General features: G+C 45.5%; 1 long non-coding RNA gene across 1 annotated transcript; it reads right to left on the bottom strand.

The window, feature by feature from the left end:
* Positions 1 to 6,330: 6,330 nt before the first annotated feature.
* Positions 6,331 to 8,914, bottom strand: LOC119335819. Its single transcript, XR_005162041.1, has 3 exons — positions 8,829 to 8,914; positions 8,505 to 8,729; positions 6,331 to 7,629 (listed from the first exon to the last, which is right to left on the bottom strand). It is a non-coding gene; the product is annotated as an uncharacterized LOC119335819 (long non-coding RNA).
* Positions 8,915 to 16,908: the final 7,994 nt, after the last annotated feature.

Here is a 16,908-nt window from a genome sequence, read left to right as displayed (position 1 = left end):
AGGCTCTGATACCACTGTTGGGGAACGTAGTAATTTCAAAAAAATTCCTACGCACACGCAACATCATGGTGATGCATAGCGACAAGAGGGGAGAGTGTTGTCCACGTACCCTCGTAAACCGAAAGCGGAAGCATTAGCACAACGCGGTTGATGTAGTCGTACGTCTTCACGATCCGACCGATGAAGTACCGAACGTACGGCACCTCCGAGTTCAGCACACGTTCAGCTCGATGACGTCCCACGAACTCCGATCCAGCAGAGCTTTGCAAGAGAGTTCCGTCAGCACGACGGCGTGATGACGTTGTTGATGATGCTACCGACGCAGTGCTTCGCCTAAGCACCGCTATGATATTACCGAGGTGGAATCTGGTGGAGGGGGGCACTGCACACGGCTAAGAGATCAATGATCAATTGTTATCTATGGGGTGCCCCCTCCCCCGTATATAAAGGAGTGGAGGAGGGGGAGGGCTCGCCCTCTCTAGGCGCGCCCAAGGGAGGAGTCCTACTCCCGGCGGGAGTAGGATCCCCCCTTTCCAAGTTGGAGTAGGAGAGGGAAGGGAAGGAGGAGTAGGAGAGAAGGAAAGGGGGCCGCACCCCCCAAACCTATTCCTATTCGGTCTCCTGCCAAAAGGGGAGCGCACCAGCCCCTTGTGGGCTGGTGTGCTTCCTTCTTATGGCCCATAAGGCCCATAACTTCTCCCCGACGAATTCCCGTAACTCTTCGGTACTCCGATAAATACCCGAATCACTCGGAACCTTTCCGATGTCCGAATATAGTCGTACAATATATTGATCTTTACGTCTCAACCATTTCGAGATTCCTCGTCATGTCCCCGATCTCATCCGGTACTCCGAACTACCTTCGGTACATCAAAACACATAACTCATAATATAAATCGTCACCGAACGTTAAGCATGCGGACCCTATGGGTTCGAGAACTATGTAGACATGACCGAGACACATCTCCGGTCAATAACCAATAGCGGAACCTGGATGCTCATATTGGCTCCCACATATTTTACGAGGATCTTTATCGGCCAAACTGCATAACAACATATGTTGTTCCCTTTGTCATCGGTATGTTACTTGCCCGAGATTCGATCGTCGGTATCTCAATACCTAGCTCAATCTCATTACTGGCAAGTCTCTTTACTCGTTCCGTAATGCATCATCCCGCAACTAACTCATTAGTCACATTGCTTGCAAGGCTTATAGTGATGTGCATTACCGAGAGGGCCCAGAGATACCTCTCCAACAATCGGAGTGACAAATCATAATCTCGAAATATGCCAACTCAACAAGTACCTTCAGAGACACCTGTAGAGCACCTTTATAATCACCCAGTTACGTTGTGAAGTTTGGTAGCACACAAAGTATTCCTCCGGTAAATGGGAGTTCATAATCTCATATTCATAGGAACATGTATAAGTCATGAAGAAAGCAATAGCAACATACTAAACGGTCAAGTGCTAAGCTAACGGAATGGGTCAAGTCAATCACATCATTCTCTAATGATGTGATCCCGTTAATCAAATTCTATGGCTAGGAAACTTAACCATCTTTGATTCAACGAGCTAGTCAAGTAGAGGCATACTAGTGACACTTTGTTTGTCTATGTATTCACACATGTACTAAGTTTCCGATTAATACAATTCTAGCATGAATAATAAACATTTATCATGAAATAAGGAAATAAATAATAACTTTATTATTGCCTTTAGGGCATATTTCCTTCACTTCAGACATCTCTGTCTTGCCATCCACTCCCACGATGTCTCTTTTTCCTGAAAGAACTATGTGGCGCTTTGGCTCATCCTATGATGTATTCGCTTCCTTATCTTTTCTTTTTCTCGGTTTGGTAGACATGTCCTTCATATAGAAAACTTGCGCCACATCATCGGCTAGGACGAACGGTTCGTCAGTGTACCCAAGATTGTTCAGATCCACTGTTTTCATTTCGTACTGTGGGTCTACCTGTATCCGACCTCTTGACAGATTGACCCATTTGCACTTAAACAAAGGGACCTTAAAAGCATGTCTGTAGTCAAGTTCCCATATATCCACTATGTAACCATAATATGTGTCATTTCCCCTGTTGGTTGCTGCATCAAAGTGGACACCGCTGTTTTGGTTGGTGCTCTTTTGATCTTGGGCGATCGTGCAAAATTTATTCCCATTTATCTCGTATCCTTTGTAAGTCAATACAGTCGAAGATGGTCCCCTGGACAACAAGTACAACTCATCACAAACAGTGTTGTCACCTCTGAGACGTGTTTCCGACCAACCGCTGAAAGTCCTGATGTGTTCACATGTAAACCAGTCGTCACACTGCTTCGGGTGTTTGGAGCGCAGACTGTTCTTGTGTTCATCGACATACGGGGTCACCAAGGTAGAGTTCTGTAGAACTGTGTAGTGTGCTTGAGACCAAGAATGCCCGTCCCTGCATATTATTGAGTCCCCTCCAAGCGTGCCTTTTCCAGTCAGTCTCCCCTCATACCGCGATTTAGGGAGACCTATCTTCTTAAGGCCAGGAATAAAGTCAACACATAACCCAATGACATTCTCTGTTTGATGGCCCATGGAGATGCTTCCTTCTGGCCTAGCGTGGTTACGGACATATTTATTTAGGACTCCCATGAACCTCTCAAAGGGGAACATATTGTATAGAAATACGGGGCCCAAAATGACAATCTCGTTGACTAGATGAACTAGGACGTGTGTCATGATATTGAAGAAGGATGGTGGGAACACCAGCTCGAAACTGACAAGACATTGCGCCACATCACTCCTTAGCCTTGGTATGATTTCTAGATCGATCACCTTCTGAGAGATTGCATTGAGGAATGCACATAGCTTCACAATGGCTAATCGGATTTTTTCCAGTAGAAGCCCCCTCAATGCAACTGGAGCAGTTGCGTCATAATCATGTGGACGAGAAGCCAGACAGGACCATCATACTGAGCAGGCATTCAAAGAAGATTTCCTTCTCTTCTTTGGTAAGAGTGTAGCTGGCAGGACCTTCATACTGCTTTGGAGGCATGCCGTCTTTTTCGTGCAAATGTTGCAGGTCCTCCCGTGCCTCCGGTGTATCTTTTGTCTTCCCATACACGCGCAAGAAGCCTAGCAGGTTCACACAAAGATTCTTTGTCACCTGCATCACGTCAATTGAAGAGCGGACCTCTATGTCTTTCTATTCGGGTAGGTCCCAAAATATAGATTTCTTCTTCCACATGGGTGCGCGCCCCTCAGCATCATTAGGAACAGATAGTCCACTGGGACCCTTTCCAAAGATTACGTGTAAATCATTAACCATAGCAAGTACGTAATCACCGGTACGCATGGCGGGCTTCTTCCGGTGATCTGCCTCGCCTTTGAAATGCTTGTCTTTCTTTCGACATTGATGGTTGGTCGGAAGAAATCGACGATGGCCCAGGTACACATTCTTCCTGCATTTGTCCAGGTATATACTTTCGGTGTCAGCTAAACAATGCGTGCATGCGTGGTATCCCTTGTTTGTCTGTCCTAAAAGGTTACTGAGAGTGGGTCAATCGTTGATGGTTTCAAACAGCAACGCGTGCAGGTTAAATTCCTCCTGTTTGTGCTCATCCCACACACGTACACCATTTTCATTCCACAGCTGTAAAAGTTCTTCAACTAATGGCCTTAGGTACACATCAATGTCGTTGCCAAGTCGCTTAGGGCCTTGGATGAGAACTGGCATCATAATCAACTTCCGCATCATGCACATCCAAGGAGGAAGGTTATACATACATAGAGTCATGGGCCAGGTGATGTGATTGCTTCTCTGCTCCCCGAAAGGATTAATGCCATCCGCGCTTAAACCAAACCATACGTTCCTTGGGTCACCTGCAAACTCAGCCCAGTACTTTGTCTCGATTTTTCTCCACTGCGACCCGTCAGCGAGTGCTCTCAACCTCTCGTCTTTCTTACGGTCCTCTCTGTGCCATCGCATCAATTTGGCATGCTCTCCGTTTCTGAACAGACGCTTCAACCGTGGTATTATAGGAGCATACCACGTCACCTTCGCAAGAACCATCTTCCTGGGGGGCTCGCCGTCAACATCACCAGGGTCATCTCATCTGATCTTATACCGCAATGCATTGCATGCCGGGCATGCGTTCAAATCCTCGTACGCACCACGGTAGAGGATGCAGTCATTAGGGCATGCATGTATCTTTTGCACCTCCAATCCTAGAGGGCATACGACCTTCTTTGTTGCGTACGTACTATCGGGAAATTTGTTATCGTTTGGAAGCTTCTTCTTCAATATTTCAGTAGCTTCTCAAATCCTTTGTCAGACACATCATTCTTCGCCTTCCACTACAGCAATTCCAGTACGGTACCGAGCTTTGTGTTGCCATCTTCGCAATTGGGGTATAACCCTTTTTTGTGATCCTCTAACATGCGATCGAACTTCAACTTCTCCTTTTGACTTTCGCACTGTGTCCTTGCATCAACAATGACCCGGCGGAGATCATCATCATGGGGCACATCGTATGGTTCCTCTTGATTTTCAGCAGCTTCCCCTGTTGCAGCATCACCTTATTCAGGGGGCACATAGTTCTCATTGTCCTCTTCTTCTTTGTTGTCTTACATCATAACCCCTATTTCTCCGTGCTTCGTCCAAACATTATAGTGTGGCATGAAACTCTTATAAAGCAGGTGGGTGTGAAGGATTTTCCGGTCAGAGTAAGACTTCATATTCCCACAATTAGGGCATGGACAACACATAAAACCATTCTGCTTGTTTGCCTTAGCCACTTCAAGAAAATTATGCAGGCCCTTAATGTACTCGGAGGTGTGTCTGTCACCGTACATCCATTGCCGGTTCATCTGTGTGCATTTTATATAATTATGTGTGTCAAAAACCATTACAGATTCACGTGGATAGATAAGTGACCAAATTAATAGAAATTCATCATCACATTAAAACCAAAGTACATACAATAGTTCTCATTGAACAACATATAGCTCTCTAGAGCATCTAATTAAACCATCCTTTGAAACTATGTAAAAACCTTTCAATGCAACAACAAATGTGATCATAATAACAACCAAGGTAACAATTGATCCAACGGCATAATGATACCAAGCCTCGGTATGAATGGCATATTTTCTAATCTTTAACCGCATTGCATCCATCTTGATCTTGCGACCATCGACGACATCCGCAACATGCAACTCCAATATCATCTTCTCCTCCTCAATTTTTTTTATTTTTTCCTTCAAGTAATTGTTTTCTTCTTCAACTAAATTTAACCTCTCGACAACAGGGTCGGTTGGAATGTCCGGTTCACATACCTCCTAGATAAATAAAATATATGTCACGTTGGTCGGCATAATTGTCATAAACAATATATGAACCAAATAGTTATAAAAGATAATATATACCACATCCGAATCATAGACAGGACGAGGGCCGACGGGGGCGGATACCAAAACCATCGCACTATATAATAACAAGCAATAATAAAAGTAAGAAAATTAGACAAGTATCTATCTAAAGTAAGGAATTTTTTTCTTTTAGAAAGAAGATAAGAACAAAAGGCTCACCACAGTGGTGCCGGCGACGAGATTGGCATGGGCGATCGACGGCGGTGAAAACGGGGACGGGACGTGACGGACCGCTAAACCTAGACAAATCTCGGGGAAAATGGAGCTTGGAGGTCGAGTTTCGAGAGGAGAAAGCTTAACTAGTGTGGCTCGGGCATTCCATCGAACACCTCATGTGCATAGGAGGTGAGCTAGAGCACCACAAAGCTCTCCCCTCGCCGGCCAGAAAAAACAGAGCAGTATGGAGTGGTTTGCTCGCCGGTGAGGGGGTATATATAGCCACCTCATTGGTCATGGTTCGTGGCTGGAACCGGGACTAAAGGCCCCCCTTCTGTCCCGGTTCTAGGCACGAACCGAGACCAATGGCTGTGGGCCAGGAGCGAGGACCATTGGTCCCTGTTCATGCCTAGAACCAGGAGAAATGCCTCCCGAGGCCCGGCCGGCCCCCTGGGCGCACAAACCGGGATGTATGCCCCCCATGGGTCCCGGTTCATGACAGAACCAGGACTAATGGGCTGGCCAGGCCCCAACCAAAGCCCTGTTTTCTACTAGTGTAGATCAATGATGGCGCGCGTTGTTGTGCCCAACTATTTATCCCATAGAATAATTGGATTCTTTTTTTGTCATGTATACGTGTTGCATTAAACATCTAATTTAGTTGTTAGGAAATTAACAAAAGTAAGAAACTTTTAACTTTCTAGATTAAAAAAACATAGCATAGTGCCATGAAATATAAATCTGTGATTATAAGAGCATCCAATTCACATGTTTCTATGATCATCCGTAATGACAAAATGATGATACAAATATCTGTAGGGTACAAGTATTTGAGAAATTTTGGAAAATAGTATTATGATAGTAGCATGGTCCATTATATATGGGAAACATGCAACTGATAATGACATGAAAAAGAACGAAAAATGGCCTACACCAAGCAACTACTTTTCTCATTATTTGCAGAGAGCATAGCATAGCTAAGAAATCAAAGCATAAATAGGTGATGAGGCGCCCAAGGTGCAGAGCAGCGTTGCTAGCTAGGCAAGACAGTGGAGAATTAAATGGTTTTGTATCTCCAGTGGCATCAACTATCATCCTGTACAAGACAACAAAGTTGTCAGTACATTATTAAAGACAAACTGAATAGGAGTATAATTGTATCTAGATCAAGCAAGGTGGAAAATAATAGAATCACCAAGGTCAAGAGAAAATGCAGACAAGTAGACCCGTCTCACATGCAACGGCGCCCACCTATGTCCTATGAGTGATGTCAAAATGACTACCCAAGTAGAAGCCTCACAGCAACCAACATCATTACTCTTATTATCTCAATGCTTTACATGCCATTCAAGTTCGAAGTTATATGGTAATTGGATAAAATAAGATGGCCATATGTAGCTTCGCCTCAATTATCTACAATTCTTAAAACGGTTTACAGGTATAATCTAAATATGAATCAGGAGTTCTTTTAATTACAGAAACTCATACAAATTTCTCACCAGTTCATGCACCAAATAGGTCCGGACTATGGTCATATTTGCATGTCGCATTCAATTTCAATGAAGAGCAAACTAATAGAGTACAATTCCTCATTTCTACATGCGAAGTATGCCGGCATAGTAAGTAAACTGTAGTTTGAAATAAGAATTTCTGCTACCATGGCTCATAGCTTTACCTTCTTTCAGTTAGCGAATTTGTAGAGACACTGAGAAAGTGATATGCAATTTAACAAAAAACTTCAGTTTCGATAAGAGAGTCTCCCCTGTTCTCCAAATCATAGGTCAAATCGAGGTTGACGCGGTTATCGGATTAAGACACTTAAATGATTTGTGGATCAGCCAGTAAAACGGTGTTCTAGCTGGTTTATTTCCTTTTACTCTGTTTTTGGCCATCAGTCACCATACCTCTGAACCAGTATATGCTGCTCTTTCTTATTGTATTAATTATATCTTGTGCATGGTTGACGAAAGATATTGGAGGGTTAGGATTCTATCAATAAACTGGATCTTCACGATCCATCTTCAAGCCTGTTCTCCTTTGTTCCTTTTAGCGCATTCCTGCTCAGAAACAATAAGAGGTGAAGACATAAGAGTTAAGTTTGGTTTATAATCGTAGCAGTTGTTCTTCGTTATCCCGTAGTTACTTAATAGAAACAAAAAAAATAGTAGTATAAGTGAGTCATAGTTTTTTTTTGCGCATCAAATGAGTCATAGGGTTAACAGCATGACAAAAGAAACCTGAAAACAAGCACCTTCACCTTGCTTTTCATGAATGCTTGGAAGAATTCCTTCAGCGCAAGAGACTCGCAACATAATTACATGATACTGCTAATATTTATTGTAACCAATTACGTATGTGAATAAGGTGGACCGGTGGAGTACTGATTCAATGATCGAAAAATTCTGAAAGTTAACGGTCGTATTTTCTTTAGAAATTACATGGCTGCACTGTTAGCGTGATCAAAATGTGAAAACAATGAACTGTGATTTCTCCTCCCGCATCGACTCTAGTCTCTTACTCTTCACTTTCTTTCTGATTTTACAAAGGATAACACTTAGATTTTTTTAAGAAATGCCATGGAGAAACAGAGAAAGGTATCCTTCTGTATGGGTGATGCTCTGCCCGGGCCTCCTTCAGTCCTTCTGCGGCTGCCAGCAACTGCTCCTGCTCAGGGTCACCCAGCTGGTGCTACTGCTTCTTATCGTACTTTATTTTCTTGAGCCTGCGGAGGCAGCCTAGGCCTCAAGCTGGACGACACTTAAGAGATTAACTAACTCTACTCTGGCCCAAAATAAAAAATAACCTGAACTTCCAACATGGATGAGGTGCCAGATTTGTGAATCATCCCTACTAGTACCGTCCTTTTCCGTTGTATACATCAACGAGAGCACGTTGCAGAAAAAAAAAATTCACAACCAACAAGGAGGCTCACCAGTCAAGCAGCAACCCCGGAGTCAGTTCACCCCGCCGGTGAGGAAGAGGAAGTCTAATGGAAAGCCACCACGGATGGGGGGCCCGTGGCCATCGTGCAGGGCGGGGATGGAGTAGCCTTATCTCCACTTGCACAGCAACATGGGCCAAGATGGGAGAGGCACCTCTCTCCCCCTCTTCTCTTCTTCCTCACCTCCGACGTGCCCTCGGGAGTTGGGCAATAGATCTGGTAGAGGCGTGCACGAGAAAGGAGATTAGCAATGGCAAAAATAATAAGTAGGGCTCACAGAGTAAAGGAGAAGGAGGCGAGCCGGCGATAACGGACCTCGACGCCACGATAGACGGGAAGGAAAAACGTCAACCGGCCCCGCCGCGTCGCTCCCACTTCGCATCAACACACACCGGTCGCTCCTCTGTATCCTTTTTTAGGGGTTCCTCTCTATCCCCTCGTCCCCTCCTTGACTGAAGCGCAAATGGGTTCGCTGGAATGGGCTGGCGGACGGCCCAGTTTACCACATGCCTCCGTTTTGGCCCGTGGAGTAGCAGCCCACAGGACATGCCGGTCCAGAGGCTGTGAAATAGATCGCCACAGCCACGAAATCGGATGGCCAGGAAGTCCCAGATCGAAAAAACAGACGGCCGGAAACTCAAATCACTGTGGGAGCTCGGTTTAGGTCCGGTTATACTGTTCTTAATCGGATGGCCAGGAAGTCCCAGATCGAAAAAACAGACAGCCAGAAACTCAAATCACTGTGGGAGCTCGGTTTAGATCCGGTTATACTGTTCTTAATGTGTGGAGACCTCACTGTATAGCTCCGTATTTTACTCTGTTGACTAGTCAAACACCACAGAACCCTCTCTCTACCTTACGATGGTCCCGTCAGTTTTAAAAAAAATCTCTACGTAGCAGGAGAACCAAACCAGGGATTTGTGGTGAAGCCCACCTACTCTAACCACTGTGCCGACACACGTTCGTGTTAAATCAATGGAGCGGTATGCATATTTAATTAACACGCACAAAAGACACTTACGCGCATGCATGCAACACTTTTGCACTCGCCATCGAAAGCCGTACGCGGGCACCGATGAGATGAGCAAGTCATTGGACTACTTAGACGACCTGAGATCGTGGCGCGACGTCGTATTTTCGTAGTTCTTCGTCGGCGTTGCCATCCTCCTGGTGGTGCAGGTACCATTTCCGCGTCGCCGGTGGCAAGGCGGACGCTAGGGGCACGGCCTAAATGTGTGAACCTTTGCCATGCTCATCATGGTGTCCGCGTTGTAGAGCTAAGAGCATCTCCAGCCGCGCCCCAACAAGGCCCCCCAAGCGATTTTTTGGTCGCCGGCGTCAAAAAGTCGGTCCAGTCGCGTCCCAAGGGCCCAGTTTTCGCCGGCTCGAGCCGAAATTGGCGCCGGCGGAAACCCGAACCCGGCACGCTGGGGGGTGTTCGGGGGCGCCGGGCGAATCATTTTTGGCGCGAAAACGCTGTGGGCCAGCCGTGTCAGCGACTTGACTCTCTTCTCGCCGCTTCGTCGTCCTCATCGCCTCGTTTCCCGCGGCGAATCAATGCCAAAGCTGCGTGCGCTGCCGCGCCGGTCAGCCTCCATTGATGCATCACGGACGGCGCAGTGAAGGCCGGGCGACGCGCGTCCCCTCGCCCGCCACGCCTCCCGCCACGCGTAACGCGTCGGCCAAGCCTACCACACGGCGCCTCCGCCTATATAAGCCGACAACCAGCGTGCCGGAGGCACGCACAGATATTCAACCGCCGACGCGCCCATTTCTCCCCCCCCCCTCCTCCTCTCGCCGTCTCCAGTTCAGAAGAATGGCCGAGCGTTTCCCAGGCGACGGCGCGGCGGCGAATGGCTTCAGGCGCCGCCATCTTCACGAGGACGAGGCTCGCCTCCTTTTCGAGGCCGAGTAACTTTTTGAAACATTTTATTGAAAATTGTCAACTATTTTGAAATCCGAATATTCTCAAAACAAAAAACTAATTTTTAAAATTCCAAACATTTTTTAAAATTTAACAATTTTTTCGAGTTATGAACAGTTTTTGCAAAACATATTTTTTTTAAACATGAACATTTTTTAAAGCACCAAACATTCTTTAAAGTGTGAACACTTGTTGGCAAAAAAGAAAAACAAATTGTTGAAAACACGGACAATTTTGTAACCTGAAAAAAAATAAAGTACGATCTTTTTCCATTATTAAGTTTTAGTGAAAATGTTCACATTCTAAAATATTTTCAGGTTTCAAAATTTGTTCCTATTTTTTCAAAATATGGTTATGTTTAAAAACGTTCATGTTTTTAAAAATTGTTCTCACTTCAAAAAAAATTAGGTTCCAAAAATTGTTAGTGATTTGAAAAGTTTGTTCACGTTTAAAAATGGTTCATCTATCAAAAATATTCAGGGATTTCAAAATGGTTCATGTTTGAAAATTTGTATGTGTTTAAAAAATCATAATTCCAAAATTTGTTCACATTTTTGCAAAAAATGTTTCTAATTTGAAAAACTGTTTTTTTTTCTTTTAAGAATATTCGGATTTCAAAATCGTTTATTATTTTCAAAAAAATGTTTAAAAAATTTAATTTGTTTTCGAATCTCGATGCTAGTTAGTGTGGGTAAATGTGTTCACGCTTCGCATATATCATTTTCGGTTGTAGGGTGGAGTGGCTACACGACGAGTTTAACAGTGCCAGATCCCATGTTCGATTTCCCCACGAGTATTTTTTTTTGAGGGAATTTTTTTTATATTTTTAAGTCAAAGGAAAAACATGTTTCGCGTTTGGTGGGCCGGCCCAATCGCCAACGATCCCAGTTCGACCACCTGCCACGTCGACAATCCCATCGAAAAAGTGCCCAAGGATTAATATAGACTGAGATTAGATAGTTCAGTGTGCTGATTTCAGGGATTTGAAGTTCGGGATTCGATTTAACTTTCGTGTACAAGTTCAAGATTTGTTTTGGACTTTTTCCACATCTCCTGAGTCCTTAATTATGGACTCTTGTCAATCGACTCTGTGGATAGGGAACGGAGGAGAGTACTTGAGGCGAACGGATCAACCAACCAACCCTAACAAAAACGACTGGCCTCCCTGTTCATCTAAACGACAGGTCGAGATACTGATCGATCGATGGAGACGGCGAACAAGCGATCAAAGGCCTCCGCCGCCCAAACCAGCGGCGTGCTGCCTCCGGATGTGGTGTGGGAGATCTTGCTGCGCGTCCCGGCCTGGTCGTTGTGGCACTTCCGCATCATCTACCGGTCGTGGCGCTCCCTCCTCTCCGACCCGTCCTTCGTCAAGGCACACGCCGCCCGGCGTCCAGGCTTCATCCTCGCCCTGGCCGGGGCCGAAGACCGCATCGATGTGGTGGACTTGTCCGGGCACGTCGTCACACAGATAAACATCCCACCGGCCAAGGAGGAAGGAGTGCCGCCACTGCTGCCACCGCCAGCGCACCCCGGCCCGTTCTATCTTTTTCGAGCCCGCAAGCGTACCCACGTGCTCGACCCGGACACCGGCAGCGTCGCCGCCTTGCCGTTCATCGATCTCGAGGTGCCGTCGTGGAAGATGATATACGCCCCCGAACCTTGTTACACGCTCTGGCTGGACATGTCCACTAGGCACCACAAGGTGCTCCGCGTCGCAACCCTCTTTCGACATGGGCGCCCTGAGCAGCAATGCGACGTGCTTACCCTCGGCGACGACCGGAGGTGCTGGAGGCGGAGGCCAAGCCCGCCAATCTGTATCACGTCCAACCTGGGCGCCGAAGGCGTCATCATCCAAGGTTTCGTCTACTTCATGGCGGACAAAACCTTTTCTGACTTTATCATGGATATTTCCCGTTACACCCGTGACGACAACAGGAGGGCGATTGACCTGATGAACTCCGTCGCATCCTTCAACCTCAAGACGGAGAAGTGGAGCTCGTCCACGCTCCGAGGCCCGTCGGCAATCGACACCGGAACCGGCAATTGTCGGCTTAAGCTTGCAAAGCTAAGCAACACCTTAGTGATGATGCATTTCGACCTTGATCGCCCCACGGTGGAACTGTGGTTAGTGACAGACTTGAAGAAAAGTCTTTGGGTTAAGAAACACAGAGTGCCACGAGAATTGATACTGCGGTATCCCCATAAGTGTATACACGCAACCACAAAGCTGCTGATGGCGTTAGATGACGAAAGGATCGTCTTTTCCTGCGAAGTAGATGCCTGGACAACGGAAAGGCCACGCTGGGTTACACGGATTTATGATTCTAGGACCGAGGCTTGTACTGATGTGTCACATCAGCTTGGTGTTCGTGGTATTGTTGGAGTGTACAGAGGAAGCTTTTCTGTGTTCGGAGAGTGAGTGAATAATGCATATTGTCGTTTTGCTTCTCAACCAAATTAAGCTCCGTCTTGAGAGAAGGACGATCCTCCATCTTGTGTGATTGTTGGTGGTGGACTTTACCCCCAAGAGAAGTGTGAGTTTCGAGTGTTGGAAATAGAAGGTAGTCCCTTCCCAAAACCAAAAGAAATACTCCCTCCGTCTCAAAATGAATGTCTCAACTTTGTACTAGCTCTAGTATAAATTTATACTAAGCTCAAAACTCTTATTTTGAGACGGAGGGAGTAGAAGACAGTCCCTCTTATCGATCTCCTACTTTATAGTAGGGATGACAATGGTAGGGTATGGGTAGGGTTGAGCAATACCCATGTAGTCAGCGGGTAGAAAACTCTATCCATACCCGTACCCACATGTATGAAACTTTACCCACACTCATACCCGACGGGTACCCATACCCATTAGGTATCCAACGGGTAGATCAAATAGCACACAAATTATTCATAATTTTACATTCATTCATAGCATATTTGATGGGAAAAAATATAATTATCTCATCCCAATAATAGATGAATCAGTACGACATTTATCAAAATTTAGAAATCACAATCTCATACGCACAAGTCAATAAGTGCAGACGGATCACATGGCGAATGGAAAACAAATGAGAATTTGACGTATGTTCACAAGCTACAGGACACATTTCACAAAATAACATTCAACAAGTAAAAAAAAACTCCCGAGATGTCGTTGGTGAGTGCCGGTCGGGGTGGCAGAAGGGGGCTCGGCGGCCGCAAGCGCCGCAAAGACGAGGAGGCCGGGAGCTCCTCCCTCCGCCCTCTGGTGGAGGAATGGCGCAAGGAGTAGGCGCGCCGCCACGGCGTGCTGTCCCGCAGCGCCAGCGCGCCGGCGTGGAGTAACTCCCGTCGCCTCAGCCGAATGTTCGATCCGGCACTACTAGGGAAAACCCTAGCAGTAGCGCGGGTTTTGTGTCTGCTAGTAACGCGGGTGGCCGCGCTACTAATAAGGCGCTACAGCTATTGCTTACCAGTAACGCGTGCCCGCACGCGCTATTGCTTAGCAGTAACGCGTGCCCGCACGCGCTACTGCTAGGACAAATAGCTACAGCGTTTATTCAGTACCGCGCTACTGCTAAGGTAACTACTTGCAGCGTGTTTTTTGTCCATCGCTACTAGTATTTTTTATTTTTATTTTTATTTTTAGTGTATTTATGTGCCATTGTACAAATATTGTTATAATACCAGTTATGAGGTTTACATCATTATGTTCATAACAGTGTGTCAAGTGAAGGTGGATTAGGCTCAAGTGGAGGCAATATGTGGTGCATGTCAAAAGTATACTACTAATCCAAACTTGATCTAGTTTGGACTAATAGTACTTTCGATGTGCACCACATATGTTGCCTCCACTTGAATCTAATCCGCCAGCACAAGCAATTTAATCATCATCATAGTCATTACCACCAACAGTATTTATTTAATTACCACTAACACTAGCTAATAATAATCATCATAGTCATTGCCACCAACACTACCTATTTTATCATCATATTAATAGTGTAGCACATCATCATCCTCAAACTCATTTCTAGCTAGCTAATCACTCATGCTGCTCTCTCTTAGGTAAAATAACATAAAACATGTATAGCTCTCCTCCTTGATCAAACTGGAGCATGCAGATGAACCTGTCTCCTAATCGTGGGTAGCGCATCTGTTTGCTGCCCCCTAGTACTTCTCTATGCTCCCCCATCACATATTTGGTCCAGTCTTGCACTATTAAGCATCCGTCGCTAATCTTGAATGCACTAAAGTAATCTGTAGGATATCTTGGCCATAAGCTGATAATACTCATGGTACCTTTAGACTCGATCCCATAAGGCACAACATTCATCGGGAGTCCCTGTTGAAGAACATCGTATGGTAACATACTTAGCAATGAAGTTTAGCTTCAAAAATAATGTATGGAAAAGATGCACTGATGACAAATAGTAAAAATCTTACCATCCTTCCTAAATAGATGTGACCGTAGTTCATTACGAACACTATTGGTCGCACATTTTCAGTACTAACATTTCTAAATGCAGGAAGAAAATTTGACTTGACAGTATCAAGATCCTCATGCCATGAAACATAATGACTGAGCTCCTCGCAGTTGAGTTCAGCCCCAGGACAGTATACGGTCCTGTCTACCAAGCGCTGGACATATTTGCTTGCACCAAAATAAGCTGACAATACAAATTAGTTGTCAACTATTTTTGAATAAACAATATCAAAGACATAAATATATATGGTTGAGAAACTTACATAATGGTATAACTGGAGGCATCTGCACATCGACCCAGATGTCGGTATTACCTTCAATATTATCTTCCGGACGAATATCAAAGGTGATAACCATATCAGGCTCAAATGCATAAGTCTTGCATAGTGCTCGCCATGTTTTGCATCCAAAATAGGTGTAGTCGTCTGAATTGTATAATTTTGCATGGAAAATATAACCATGCTCGGTCTTCAAGTAAACTTTCTTTTCCTCCATACTATGACTGAAACCTATCTTATCCAATACAAAAACTCTTGCATGGCAGGGGATACGCTAGTAGAATAGTAAAAAAATATAAGTTGAAGCAAATGAAGCAGATGTCATGCTTAATTACGAAAAAAGACTTGTCGTTGTGACTTACTGTATCCACTTCGAAGTTCTCGTCCAGCTTGATGCTGAAGCGCCTATCATCATCTAGGAATATTCCGTCGCACAAACCGCGCTCGTCTTCGCAGTATTTGTAAATACCAAAATCCTTTTGGTCGTCAGACATTTCCTATATTCATAGTTAAAACATTAATTGAAAATCGATCGAAGACAACTACTAAGATACTCAACACACAAATCTGAGGCACTCGATATTTCCTACATATTCTGGCACAAGTCATGCCAAAATTCACGGAAAAATCCGGCATGACCTTTGCTAAAATAGGACATATCGAGCGCCTGAAATTTGCCGGAACAGAAATGAATCAACACTCCGGCAAAACATAGGCCACTCGGAGGTGTAACCTGCAAACATGACCGGCCACTTGGATATTGAGCAACACAAGATATACATTTCAAAATATCTTATAGGACTCAAATTAGCATGCATTCAATAAGCAAAAGTAAATCATCTCATGCGTCCGTACATCATTGAATATTATCACTAATACATCACGAATAGTGTCATACATATAACATCACTAATACAACTAAAACTCTAGCACACGACGGGTATCGGCGCGGGCGGTGGACACCCACAGAGAAGGAACCATCACGGGATCATAGCTCCAGTGAGATCCCCGGAGAACCTGTCAGGTATTGGAGAATGGCCTGTGCTCCAACGCAAACAAGTAGCGACGGACGTGCGCGTCCTCCTCACTGACACGGTGACGCACCACCTCCGCGGAGTCCTCTAGCCTCTGGATCGTCACTGGCCCACGCGACCGCCACCAAAGAAGGTTCGGGTCAACGACAGGCTGGCTCCTCACCAACCTGCGCCACCCGGTAGGTAGCGCCTCCCAGTACCACCCCGGTGGAGCCCAGTCCCGGACATGGCCGATCTGGTCAAGCAGGTGTCGTCCTCCGCCGACTCGACGACGAGGATGCGGGATAGGCATCGTCCACGTCGAGGCGGGAAAATTGCTTTAACTAAAAAATAGAAACAAGTTCTTACTAACTAGTTCTATTAATTCAACTAGTTCTTACTAAAAATAAACTTACTATAAATAAAAATATTCTAGGGTTCATACTAACTAGCACTAAATAACTACTGCCTTAATTACCATCTAAGTAATTAACTAACTAGCACTAAAGATAGCCTAGCTAGGGTTCATACTAACTAGCACTAAATAGCTAGGGTTCATACTAAGCAGAGAAGAGGGATCGGAAGGGGAGAGTGCTTACAGAGGGCGGGGAGACAGCGGCACCGAGGCGCGGAGAGGCGGGGTCGGGGGAGACGGCGGCGAGGCGGGGTCGGGGGAGACGGCGGCGAGGCGGGTCGAGGGAGATGGCGGCGAGGCGGGTCG

Source organism: Triticum dicoccoides, chromosome 7B (genome assembly GCF_002162155.2).
Source record: "Triticum dicoccoides isolate Atlit2015 ecotype Zavitan chromosome 7B, WEW_v2.0, whole genome shotgun sequence".
NCBI lineage: Eukaryota > Viridiplantae > Streptophyta > Magnoliopsida > Poales > Poaceae > Triticum > Triticum dicoccoides.
Note: the sequence above shows the minus strand (reverse complement) of the source record. Positions and strands in the feature narration are given on the sequence as shown.